Source organism: Acinonyx jubatus, chromosome B3 (genome assembly GCF_027475565.1).
Source record: "Acinonyx jubatus isolate Ajub_Pintada_27869175 chromosome B3, VMU_Ajub_asm_v1.0, whole genome shotgun sequence".
In the NCBI taxonomy this organism is placed as follows: domain Eukaryota; kingdom Metazoa; phylum Chordata; class Mammalia; order Carnivora; family Felidae; genus Acinonyx; species Acinonyx jubatus.
Window position 1 is genome coordinate 78615973 of NC_069386.1, and position 13685 is coordinate 78629657.

General features: G+C 40.0%; 2 long non-coding RNA genes across 10 annotated transcripts in view; one reads left to right on the top strand and one right to left on the bottom strand.

Moving 5' to 3' along the window:
• The window catches only part of LOC128316011 (uncharacterized), a 134717-nt gene extending 122833 nt beyond the window's left edge, over window positions 1-11884 (bottom strand). Inside the window, exon 1 of one of the 2 annotated variants that reach the window (XR_008299337.1) lies at window positions 11726-11884. This is a non-coding gene — a long non-coding RNA (uncharacterized LOC128316011). Of the gene's footprint in view, window positions 1-2700; window positions 2790-11725 lie in introns of those variants that run through there. The other variant, XR_008299338.1, reaches the window with a different exon arrangement.
• The window catches only part of LOC113601275 (uncharacterized), an 83276-nt gene continuing 77481 nt past the window's right edge, over window positions 7891-13685 (top strand). For 6 of the 8 annotated variants that reach the window (XR_008299332.1, XR_008299334.1, XR_008299333.1 and 3 more), the window contains exons 1-2: window positions 11673-11956; window positions 13090-13187. This is a non-coding gene — a long non-coding RNA (uncharacterized LOC113601275). The other 2 variants (XR_008299335.1, XR_008299336.1) reach the window with 2 other exon arrangements.

Sequence of the window (13685 nt, forward strand, 5' to 3'; positions counted from 1 at the left end):
GTGAAAAATTTTCAGATTGCCTCCATTGTGCTTTCCAACTTCCCTAGGCTTAAAAATTGTACCTTTTTTCACACAAGCCTGATAGCTTAAACAAGGCAGTATGTATTTTATTCTCATATTAATTAGTTTAGGGTCAGAAAGAGTGGATAGCCTCCCTTGGCCCTTACCTGCTTCCAAAATGGAGTCACTTTGAAACGATATAGGTATGATATGCAACATATCATTGTGCTTACCCTGCAAGCAAAGTATGGGATAAGCAAGATTGGATGTTAGAACCTAGTGAAATGCAGTTTAGTCTTGCAAGATGTGGCAGGTGAAAAGAAACCACAGAGGAAGCTTCTCACAGTGACAACAAAGAGAGAAGGCAGGATTGGAAATGGTCACTTGACACAGCCCTTGAAAGAAATGGTTGTGAAAACATGGCACTGAGCTTATTACAATGACAGCTATGATAGAAAATAACAATTTCAGGGTCATGCTCTTCCTATACATAAGTTTTTCCTAGAAAAAAAATATATTTCATAGGAATGAACAGTTGATCTAAAGTGGCTGTTAAACTGAAGTATCTAAACAAACATTACACTTTAAGATAAAAACCCACACATGAAATTTGCTGAAGTCACACAACTATCTTCTGCCAGTTATATAAAATTACAAAGGTGAGGGGCACCTGAGTGGCTCAGTCGGTTAAACATCCAACTCTTGATTGCGGCTTAGGTCATGATCTCACCGTCGTGAGATCAAAACCCATGTTGGGCTTCGTGCTGAGCATGGAGCATGCCTGGGATTCCCTCTCCTTCCTCTGACCCTCCCCACTCACATGCACATGCACTCTCTCTCTCTCTCTCAAAAAATAAATAATTAATTAAAAATTCTAAAAATTGCAAAGGTGAAACTAAATTCTTAACATTTAGCATATCAAATTATATTCTCTGGGTATTTGTTTTCAGACATTTCATATTCATTAGATACATTAAAGACTTAGTTGCAAAGTATAAGGATGCCTTGAGAAACAAGTACTCTGTGGGATATTATAAAAATGAAAGATGTTAGTACATAAAGCTTTGGGTACTTAAGAAAAGTTAGATAACTTACCCACACGGCCATGATGGATGGATTACAGAGTCAAAATAGTTTGAGTGCTGTACTTGTACTCTTTGGTTTCCCAAGGAATCAATTTTTTTTTCTCAAGAGGGTTTGGATGTGGCTATCAACTTAACATTAAGAGCACATTTCATACCTAGATATATAATATTTGGATAATATATTTATATACATTTTCTTTTCACCCTAAATGAAGTGACAATTAATTGGATATTAGCATAGTAAGCTGCCACATGAAATACACAGAGCTGGTCCCTATTAATCCAGGTAAGAAATTAAGATAGGAAATACTCTCTTTTCTTGCAAGAGGGAAAGGCAGGATCAGCAGGTGCAAAGATTTAAGTAATTCAGTGGCAACAAGTTGCTCAAGAACTAGAATTAACTTCCTAAGCAAAATTAATTGCTAAGGAGAAAGGAGAAATTAAATATAAGAAGCTATAATTATCATTACTTGTGTCCTCTAAGTAGAAGTTAGGGATCAAATCCCATAGCATCTTGGCATCTCCTTAAGAAAAGCCATTCCTTAAATCTTCTTGTTATTCTGTATACAAGTTCTGCATCTCCCTACAGTGAGGTTCCAATAAGGACAGAGCAAGATTTTGCCAAGCATATACCTTCAGCATAAATTGTGACTTTGTATGTCTTCCTGAACTGAAAACTACATCTCTGAGGCTGCCTTGCAGCTAGGATTCCGGATACAAATTAAGTCTCTCCAATTAAATCACTTAGATGAGATCTGAAAGGTGGCAAGCATGGGGTTTCTCAGCTTTATGTCCAGTACCAGTTCCCAGCTTCCTGGATATCAAGAAGCAGCAGCATCAATGGTAGGAACAGTAATATTCTGAATATTCTGTGTTCCCTGTCCAATTAGCAGTTTCCTGTGTGTTGAGAGGGGTGGTGGTGGCTTCCAGATCCCAGCTTTCTGATCCCTGGGTTACAACTGCAGCAGTGTGTTCTGGAACTACAGAATTTCATTTGCAGCTTCCTGATTCCTTCCATTCCCAGTTGCAGCAGCATAAGTGGAGGCTCAGTTCTGTAGTGTTCTGCGAGTCATTGCTGGAAGTTGGTCCTCCAGTCCTCCAGCAATTCTGTAAGCACCTAATTCCCTGTTATCATATCCCTTTATGCTAAAAATAGCTAAAGCAGGCTCTGTTTTATGAACTAACCAGTGATGATGAAGGTTTTGACTCAGATGCCTAATTCAATTAGTTGGTAACAGCTGCCTAGAGCAATGTATTTAGAAGAATTTTGAGACTGAGGCCCAAGCTCCATGAAAAATATGTTTTATACCTAGAATGGGAGCATTACAGGTTTTTCCACCTTAATATACACTTACTTAACAAATTGCTGAGTGTGTGGGTGTGGGGGGAGGAGTGTAGGAGGGAGGTTGTGTCTACATGAATAAACATAAAATTTGAAAAGATAGGTAATATTACAAAATTTCATTTGTATTCAAATAGAGATATAGTGAAAATGAACTAGGCATACCAAATTAAACACAGATTACATAGAGGGAAATGTTGGATTTGTTCACAGGAACTCTAATTGTACCGTACACAAGTTACAATTTATTATACTCGAAACAGCAAAAGTTACCTCAATACAATCCCTCTACTCTAAATCCAATCTTCAAGGACACAAAGGTCTGGCCATTTTGTTCTCTCAACTTGCTGAATTGCTCACTGCTGGAAATGATTTTAAAGGATTAATTTTAAAGAAACTTCAAATGGAAAATCAACGTATTAGAAAAGAACGTTAACAACAACAACAACAACCCCTCTGTTCTCGGGACTTCATAACTGTTTACCTTGGAAGATAGGTTAGTGAGGGGTTTTTCCCCCATTCTGAAAGGCAATCATTTTTTTTTCCTGAGAGTGTTAATACTTCAGTCATTTAAGCTTCCTAATTTGATGCTTTTTGGTTAAGAAGGAAACCTTAAGTGAGGAAAGGAAATGCTGAGAGGAAATTACTTGAACAGAACTTAATAGTTTTGTGATATGAAGCTGTGATCACATTTTTTTCACAGTATGAGTCAGTCATATAAATGTTTGGTTTACTTAGTTTCTTAATTTGATATGAGACTAAACTGGGCAAAACTTGACAGTAAAATGTTATTTTTCATGAGTTAAACTATATTCATTTCATTACTAATATACTATCTCATATTTGTAAGTTAAACTGGTATAAGTGGGTTTTGGTCAGCATAAAGCTCACTTTTAAAAGTATGTTTTTAAATGAATTACTGGCCTGTGCTATAATTTCAATAACGCTGCCTCACACATAGGGATTCGAAGATCATGGTTATACTTACTATTAGTGTCAACACAATGTAAGTAGGGTTCATTAAGAAACTCTCTGGGGATTCCTAAAGTGATTACATTCTCTTTGTAATCTACAAAAAGGAAATCTTCAAAGGATAACAATTCGGTGAGATGAGATGAGAACCATCTGGTTCACTTGTAAATCCTATCCTTATTTTTTGTGGTATGTCATTGCTGTTCTGTCCTATTAGCACCAGAGAATGAAATTCAGAAAGGTTGTTTTTTATCATTTTTTTTCTTTATAAAAATGGAAAAGGGATTGGATATCAGCTATTAGAGTAGCTCCCTGCCTAATCTCTGACAAAGGCCCCTATCAAACCCAATTCCCCAAACCACCTTTCTTCATACAATCATGTATGTTCCCTAATGGTTTCATGTTATGAACAAATATCCAGTACAATTTTTTAAAATTTTATACCAATCTTTTTTCATTTTTCTATTATCCACATACTATTCTCCTCAAGCATACTAATAGGTGATAACCAACTGGCACCTAGAAGACTCTCATGTGCTAAATATCTCTGACTCAAGTGCTATAGTAATAAAAAGTCTACTATTACCAAAACAAACTAATTTAGCTCATGATGACAAATGCCAACCTATATTGCCCTCATCAGCTTCTTTTCAATTCAAAAAACTAACAAATTCAGTGGTTCTATGAATGCCTTTGGGTAATACCACCCTCTTTTTACATGCAAAATTCTTGGGAGGGGTAGCACACTGAGTCCCTACAATTTAGAAGGAAGTGGTTTAGTAAATCTCTTCCCAAGTGGGTAGAGGACAACATAGGATATGGGATTTCTAAGGTTCCTGAGGCCCTAGGAAAGAAGGTGGTGCTCCATCTAAGTCACAGACTTGATTTCTTGCCCCTAAACTAACTTTTCCCTCAGAGAGGTGAATTTATTCTTTTTCTCAAATGCAAATCTCTTTCTTCTTCTAAGGGAGCATTTCCAATGGAATTCAATTCCAATTCTCTGTCCAACCTCTTGTGAGAATTCTTCATGCTTCTATTCCACCTCCCACCTCACCATATCCTAAACCCAATCCCATCCAGCAGCATGCTATTTTACAGCTTGAGATGACATAGCATGGGCTTTGGAGACAGACTTAAGCTGGAGTCTTAACTCTGTCAGATACTGTATGATCTACAGCAAGTTATTTCACTTCTCTGAGACTGAGTTTCCTCATTTCTGTATTAGGGTTAATAATACCTACTGTATACTAGGTCTCCTGGGTGGCTCAGTCGGTTGACCATCCGACTTTGGCTCAGGTCATGATCTCACAGTTCATGAGTTTGAGCCCCACATCGGGCTCTGTGCTGACAGCTTGGAGCCTAGAGCCTGGAGCCTGCTTGGAATTCTGTGTCTCTCTCTCTCTGCCCCTCCCCTGCATTCTCACACATGCTCGCTCTCTCTCTCTCTTTCAAATGAATAAAAATTTTTAAAAAAATTAAATAATATGTACTGTATAGAGGTTATGGTAGACCAAATAAGGGCACCAAAGAAGTCCACATGCTAAACCCCAGAATCTGTGAATGTTACTGTACAGGCAAAAGAGACTTCAGAGACACAATCCTGCTGACACCTTGATTTTAGCTCACTGAGAACTGTGTCAGACTTCTGACCTTTAAAACTGTAAGATTAAAAATGTGTACTGTTTTAAGCTACTAAGTTTGTGGTAATTTGTTTCAGGGACAATAAGAAACCAATACAGAAGTGTTGTAAGAAAGTATATGCAGAAGGTTTACCTTAGTGCCTGGCACAGATTAAGCCCTAAACGAGTATTAGTTTCCTCCAACAATTTACCTAGGAAATTCTAACTCTTTTTTTTATTATTTTTTCTTTTTTTAAGTTTATTTACTTTTGCAGAGAGAGAGAGAAACAGAGCATGAGTTGGGGAGGGGCAGAGAGAGAGGGAGACACAGAATCTGAAACAGGCTCCAGGCTCTGAGCTGTCAGCACAGAGCCCAATGCAGGGCTCAAACTCACGGCCAGCGAGATCATGAACTGAGCCGAAGTTGGACACTAAACCGACTGAGCCACCCAGGAGCCCCCTGGGAATTCTAATTCTTTTATACACACACACACACACACACACACGCGCGCACCCAAGACCACATTCTATGTGCCAGACACCATTCCAGAAACTCATGGAATTTACACCCTAATCAAAAAAACAAAATCGTTTTATATGCTGGGGTAATTTTTCACTTTCTACACACACCAGCCTTAATTAGACATTTGTTTTTCTCAACTATTATGCCATAGGCTCCCACATTCACACTCATACATTTCACCAAGACCCAAAAGAGGAAGCACTACCGAAGAGTCTGTTTAGACCAGCAGAACTGCCTGGCCTGGCCTTCCCCACTCCACCCTTCCTAGAGTACTTCCAAATTTATACAATAAATCCAGTGCCCAGAACCACAGTGGAGGTGACACAACTCTCTGACCAGTTCTTGGGACAAAATGCTTTTGAATGCAAGGGACTAAGAAGTCCTTCATTATCTTGCCCATGCTGGATGCTGTAGCTTCTGTCCCAGAATGACTCCTCCTGGTAAGACTAAGGCGATTCTGCTTCTAGAAGTCAAACTTAAAGTTCTCTTTCCAGAGGTAAGAATTCCACCCCATACATGAACAGCTGAGAGCTAGTACCCCCTGAAGAGCACTCAGAGAAACACATTCTCACTTTGTGATGACCTTTATAGCTTTACTCTGCTTCCAAGTATCCCTTTCTGCTATATTTGAATCCCAGTGAATACAGGGAGACCTAATAGAGAGGTGCAGACTTTTATTAGAGCATGGTCCCTGGTTAGATAGGTTAGCGTTTTCAGCAGGGGATTTGCCAGCCTCACAAAGTGTTTGCCCCATAATTGCAGCATCCCACTGTCCAGGAAAATCAAGTCTCACTGTCAGATAAGGAATCCAGTCACTTCACTCTGGAATGATTCTGGGAGTCTGTTAGATTGGTGGAACTCTCCTGGTTATTTCTCTTTCTTCTCTGTGTGTAAATGTCTGTGTGATTTTTTTTTTAATGTTTTTATTGATGTCAAGAAGTTGGTACAAAAACAAGACTAACAGTGTACGATTCAGGCTCCTGATTTCCCACATCTCCCCATCTCCATGAGCAGATGGCATAGCTGGAGGACTGTTTACTCTATGGCTTATTTCCCCCTTATCTTTGATGTCCCAGGATGTCAAAGGTTGTAAATTTAATATTGATTTTATAAAGTAGTTTTACTCTAACATGTCAGTTATGATTAGCTTCAACCTGGAAGAAGCTCTAGCCACTGATCTGGATTTGCACGCAATGTGGCTCCCTGGCTTTCAGACTCTCTGAGTGAATGCTTTATTTATTAGAGTGGCAATCGTTTGTAAAGGCCAGGACAGCCTGCAGCCCCCAGCTCTCTCTGTGCTCTGAGCCTCCAGCACCTGGGCCCTTTCATTAAGCTTGAAAATCTAAGGAGATCAGAGAGACATATCATTTGCTGGCATGTCAACAGACAGAAGCGTTTATAGATCACATTATACCCCAGTGACTATAACCAGAGAGAAAGGAATGAGAAGTCTTACTTGGATTTTCATCCCTCCCTTTCTTCAGTCCCCCAGTGCCCTCATGTTCCACCACCAGAGTGGGGGCTAGTGCTATAATAATAGTGATAAAAGCTGACATTTATTGAATATTTTTATGTGGTAATCACCTAATAAGCATCAGGCACTGTACTAAGGGTTTTCCATGCATCATCTCATTTAATCCTCACATCAGGCCTATGAAGTATTTATTATTACCATTATTATTATTTAATACTATTATTACTTCCATTTTATAGATGAAAAAATCAAGGAACACCCAAGGTTATCCACTGCTACAACTCTTGAGGCTGGAACTCAATCCCAGGCAGTCTGACTCCACTCTTCCAGCCCCACTAGAACCCACACATTCAACTCCAATGCTATAAAAAGCACTTTATCAGAAAATAGGGAAGTGACATTTTTGTACCAACCATACTAACACATTTCGCTTAACATTCTCTGTTCTCATATTTTGATACAAACTGATCTTGAAGCAAAATAGTAGAATTCATCCCCAAACTCCATTTTCTTTCTTTCTTTTTTTTTTTTTTAATTTTCTTTTTTTTTTTTTCAACGTTTATTTATTTTTGGGACAGAGAGAGACAGAGCATGAACGGGGGAGGGGCAGAGAGAGAGGGAGACACAGAATCGAAAACAGGCTCCAGGCCATCAGCCCAGAGCCTGACGCGGGGCTCAAACTCACGGATCGAGAGATCGTGACCTGGCTGAAGTCGGACGCTTAACCAACTGCGCCACCCAGGTGCCCCTCCATTTTCTTTCTTAAGAAGAGGTAGGCAGGTGCCTGCATGGCTCTGTCAGTTAAGCATCCAACTTCGGCTCAGGTCATGATGTCACAGTCCAAGAGTTCGAGCCCCGAATCAGGCTGTCTGCTGTCAGCAAAGAGCCCACTTTGGATCCCCTGTCCCTCTCTCTCTCTGCCCTTCCTCCACTTGTCCTCTCTGTCCCTCTCTCTCTCTCTCTCTCTCTCTCCCCCTCCCTCCCTCTCTCTCTCTCTTTCAAAAATGAACATTAAAAAAAATATATTCAAAAAAATAAGAAGAAGAGGAAGAGGTAGGCAACTGGTATGTGTGTCCTGCTCTACTGATCCTCTCTCTCTCTCACCTTGGAACAATTCCTCTTTGGAAGATGAAGCCCAGGATGTTCATCACTTTATGGTGGAAAGCTCTTCCTGAAGCTGTATGTCCATGTTCCTAGTCACTAGGTGCCACAAAGGGGCCACATGGCCTTCTAAGCTGAGGAAACAGATCACAGCCTTTGTACCTTGAGGAATCTCAATTCATTGTATCTAGCATTGCTGAGACTAATTTACACAATGACAGGAGGCTGACAGAGGCTGACAGAGGACACTTGGGTACTTTATCTCCCAAGTTAAATATGCATCTGGAGCTCACCTGTGTGCTAAAGGCCTCCATTCCTCTCTCCAGGCTGAGACAGACCAGGTGAGGAATCTCTCTGGAACTCCTTTCCCTGATAATTTCCTTCTTCCCTCTTCCTAGATCTTGACAAGGGGGGAGGAGGGGGAGATGTATTAAGGCAAAATAAAGATCAGGCCAAATTCTTTGACATGCCTTCCATTAAGAGGTGAGATGTCTATCCCATCCCCTTGATTCTAGGTGGGCTCTGTGACTGCTCTGACCAACAGAATACAGTGGAAATAATGCTGAGCCCATTTGTGGGCCAAGTCCTTAAGCAACTGATAGCATCCAGCTCATAGAAGAAGTCCCAACTACTCTCATGGAGAAATCATATGGTGATACCCTGAGACCACAGGGAGAGGGACCCAGCTGAGTCAGCCAAGGGACCCAAACGTGTTAGTAAATCTGTCTTGAACCCTCCAGGTCATCCCAGAGACCAGCTGAATGTCACCATTGATGCCAATCAAAGCACAGGGAAAAGAAGTACCTGAATTCCTGATCCACAAAATTATGAGATATAATAATATAGTAGCTGTTTTGCAGTGGTGGTTTACACAGCGGAAGAGAACATGTATAGGCATGTAGGTGCCTGAGATGGACCACTTCAGTTTTTAAGGCTCCTGGACTTTTGGCATGCACTCACAGATGGAAAGCTGTTCTATCTAGCCCAATTCAACGCATTCAAGCATAGGGAAAAACATGCTGCTTTCCCCAAATAGCTCTTAATTTGTGACTTGATACCATTTCTGCAAGACAAACACTGGTGTGCTGTCCTGTGGAGCAAGTCTTCTCAACTGATTACACACTGTTAACAAAGTATTAATCTTTTAGTATATTAGCATCTCATAATTCATGGGCCACTTGGAACCCAGGTGTAAGCCAAACACACTGAGCCTACGCTTTGTTTTTCCCTTTAATTTCCTGAGCTGCCACATTATTTTCAACAGTCAGAAGGTAAATCTCTTCACTTCGGAAGAAAACCCTGCTCCCAGGTAGATAAGGAAACACATTCTTTGTTGTAAGGCCTAAGAATTATGGTGAAAGACATAAAGGTAGGCACTTTTAGTTAATGGCTTCCAAATATAATTTCATTCTTCTATTTAATTATATGTATCTCAAAGTATACTCTAAATGACTGTGAGAAAGAAGACAGCATATTCTGGAAACATAATGCACTTTTTTGAGTATCCACAGTTTGTCAAACCATAATATACTTTCATGGAAATGAAATCAATAAGAAAAACAACCCAAGAGAGAGAAATAAGGGAGACTTGACAAGTAGTCAGTTTGGTTTTATGCACAAACTACACTTGGTCAAAGTATTTTTTGAAGTGAAGTAATTTACTATGGATGTGCTTATTTTCTATACTAAAGTTTTTGTTGTTGGTTTGTTTGGTTTATTGTTCAATTGACACAAAAACAAAAGCTGAAGAGAAAACTTCCTTCAAGAGAATCCCATCCCAGAATTCTACACAAAGATGTGCTAATCCTTGACCTTCCACATGCAGGTTAATATCTCTAGAAGCTTAAAGAACAGACATTTATGAACCTTTTATTTCAGACTTACCATGACAATCACAGAACACAGAACTCTTTGCTGGCATGGAGAGATCAGTCTCTTAATCTGTAAATTGAGATTGATAATATCCAACCCATAGGTTTTGTTTTGGGAATTATATTTTGGGAGAAGAGGAATTAGCCAAAACACAAGGAAAAGTGGGGAAGAATAACCAAAAGGCAATGTCATATAGAAGTTAAGGGAGAGGATAACAATCTTTTATCTGGGTGGTGGGATTTGGGTTGCTTTTTGTATTCTTTGTAATTTTATATGGCTTAATTTTTTTTGTCATTAACATGTGTCATATATTTTAAAAAATAACAAGCCAACTAGAAAATCAGGAAAAGAAAATATTTCAAGGAAGTGTAGTCAAGAGGTTTTAGAGAGGCTCAGAGATCCAAGAAGACAATGGCTTTTCAAATTACAAGTACCCCCTCATCCATCCTAAACTTTTTGATGGTACCTTGCTAGGTGGAGGGGAATCCTACCAGGAGCCAAATCAAAGAATGACTGGAAATACTGGTTTGTAAAAGTCCCTGTTTAATGATTAATTGCTGTACCTTATACCCATGGGGCTTCCCAATTTCTCCCATTTTATGTCCCATATCTCTGTATGGGGGAAGCTTGGCCATTGTTGTAATATTCTGGATTCAAAACAACCAAAGTAGTTTAGGATATGATGCTGATTCCTTTACAGGTAGCTGTAAAGTTTTCAAGATTTTCAAGACAAATTGGATAAAATCTACAAATAAAAACTTTATGGTCTGTGAATGCTATTCCATAACTAGTTAAAGCTCTTTTTATTATAACAGAACACAAACATGACCTAAGTGTATTAAATGCAGCCTATCTTCATCTTATTTCAATTTTATGAAATGTTTAGTATTTTCCTATTAAATAATAAGCTTTCCAAAAATTTAGGATGAACAATTTTGCATGGCCTGCTTTAAAATGTGCAAGAAGTTCTGGGGTGCCTGTGTGGTTCGGTCAGTTAAGCATCCTCTCTTGATTCCAGCTCATGACCTCATAGTTCCTCAAATGGAGCTCCACCTCAGGCTCTACACTGATAGCGTGGAGCCTGTTTGGGATTCTCTCCCTCTCTCGGGCTGTCTCTCTCTCTCTCTCTCTCTCAAAATAAATAAATGAATAAATAAATAAATAAATAAACTTTTAAAGAATAAAAAAATAATAGGCTAAAAACATGAGGAAGCTAATAAAGAGGGTATTGGTGAAAAAATTAAAAAATGAATAAATAAAAAGTGCAAGAAGTTTTACGAAATTCTTTAGGCTATACTGGCTTAACAGAAGACATCCAACAGGTTTTGGAGGTTAAAGTCCTGGGTCTCAATGCCGTATTTGCCACACCATGGGTGTGTAACTTAGCGTGCAAGTTACTTCAACAGCATTCTCTTCAAGTACAGACTGAATTTTCTTTAAGCAGCAGGCATTGTGCTAACCACTGAGAATACAAAGAGAACAGGGTACAAATGGTTCTCCCTCATAATTTCTCTGGCCTCCCCTATGTAAAATACTTACCTGATATGACTGTTACAAGGACAGGAGTGTACTGTATAGGTAGGGTTCTGACACAAAGTTGTATAACAAGCTATATTACTATCATTGTGACTCTAAGGGCAAAGGGTAAGAGGTCGTACCCTGCGTAAAGACCATCGACCCCCACGATGGGGAAAGCCAGAGGAAAGCAGGTGTGGCCTTCTGCCCCAGGATCCTCACCTCCTCTCAGACCACTTTTCACTAGAGCCATCGCTGTGGTGAGCAGCCAGCGCTGTAGGAGCGGGACCAAGCTGGCGGCCCACGCCGGTTTCCCATCTGCCCTCTGGGCTCTACACCCGCGCATGCGCAGCCTGCGAAGGTCCAGGTCCGGCTGTTAGCCCTGAGGGGCGATTCCTGAGTCCCAGGGAGATGGGTTAGAGCTTAAACGCCCGGAGTTCTACGGCTCTGTCGGTAAGACCTCTCAGACGGAGAGAACCCACAGGCCCACAGTGGGCGCAAACTCAGCGAAGCACATTTGTATGGACTTTCCCGCCTTCTCTGTTTGACTGTCTCCGGTCTCTGTCCTGACATCCGCCATCACTTCCCTACTGAATGACAGGCATGCAACCCCTTGTCTCAGGCTTTGCCTTAGAGGGAAAACCAGGGTAAAATACTATCTATAGAAGGAAAATATTAACAGAATTTTGTTATTGGAGGAATGTGTGAAAATTACTATACAGTGGGGTGCCTCAGTGGCTCATTCGGTTAAGCGTCGGACTCTTGATGTTAGCACAGGTCCTGATTTCACTGTTCCCGCGAGTTGCAGCCGGCCTCCGGCTGTGGGGAAATGGCACCCAGCCAACTTGGGATTCTCTCTCCTTCTCTCTGCCCTTCCCCTGCTTCAGTGCTCGCTCTCTCTCTCTCTTAAAATAAATAAACTGAAAAAAAAAAAAAGACAAGAGGCGCCTGGGTGGCTCAGTCGGTGAAGCGGCCGACTTTCGCTCAGGTTATGATCTCAAGGTTTGTGAGTTTGAGCCCCTCCAACCCCCTCTTAGCCCCCTCCCTCAGTAGGGAAGGTTTGGGGGCGTTCGGAGGGCTCCGTGCTGATGACTCAGAGCCTGGAGGCTGCTTTGGATTCTGTGTCTCCCTCTTTCTCTGACACTCCCCTGCTCACGCTCTCTCTCTCTCTTTCTTTCAAAAATAACCATTAAAAAAATGACTATACAATGAAATAATACATGGCCATTGAAAAGAGCGAGGTAAACCAATCCAGTTAATGTTAGAAACTTCTAAAACATACTGTTAAGAAAAGGAAGATGCGGATCAGTTTATGTAATATCTTATTTTGTAAAAAAAAAACAAAAAAAACCTCAAAAATTTCTATATCTGTATGTAAATATACTTATTTATAAATGTATAAAAATGTAAACATTTATTTTTATTGTATTATATTAATATATTATGAATATATATATAAACTTTTAAAAGGATATGTGCTAGTTTGTCAAATGTGTTTGGGGGTTGGGAGTAGAGGAGAGGAGGCTAGTTAAACAAAAAGAGGTCTTTATTTAAAAACCGTATATGTGACATATTATTCCATTCAGGTAAAATCATACAAATATGAGTATGTGCTTATGACAGATGAAAGAGGGATAGTCACCAGTATGCTAATGATCATCATCTCTGGAATGTGGGATTTCAGGTAGGCTTTTACTTTCTTCTTCACACTTTTCTTGTTTTAAATTTTTCAATAATTGTAGATTTAAAACAAAATATAAAGAGGCAGTGTGGCATAGTGGTGAAGAGTACAGCATCTGGAGCCTGATAACTACATTCAAATCTTAGTTCTGTCACTTAGGGTTGTGTGATCTTGGACAGGTTATTTCATTTCTTTGGGCTTCAGTTTCCCCAACTGTAAAATGAAGATAATATAGTACCTACTTCATTAGGCTGTTAAAAAAATTAAAAGGGAAATAGAGGTAAAGCTTTCAGAATGGTGCCTGGAACATAGTAAATGCTACATACAGGTTAGCTAGTACTATTTCTTTATATTCATTGAAAAGAAAAATAGCTGATGGACTTAGATGCACCTCTGGTTACGCAGTGAGAAAAGATAGCCTTCACTGTCACCATGGCCTGGGTAGCCATTTACACACAGCCACTCTGCTCCTGTAGGTCAGCAGCTTCTGCTTCCAGAAAG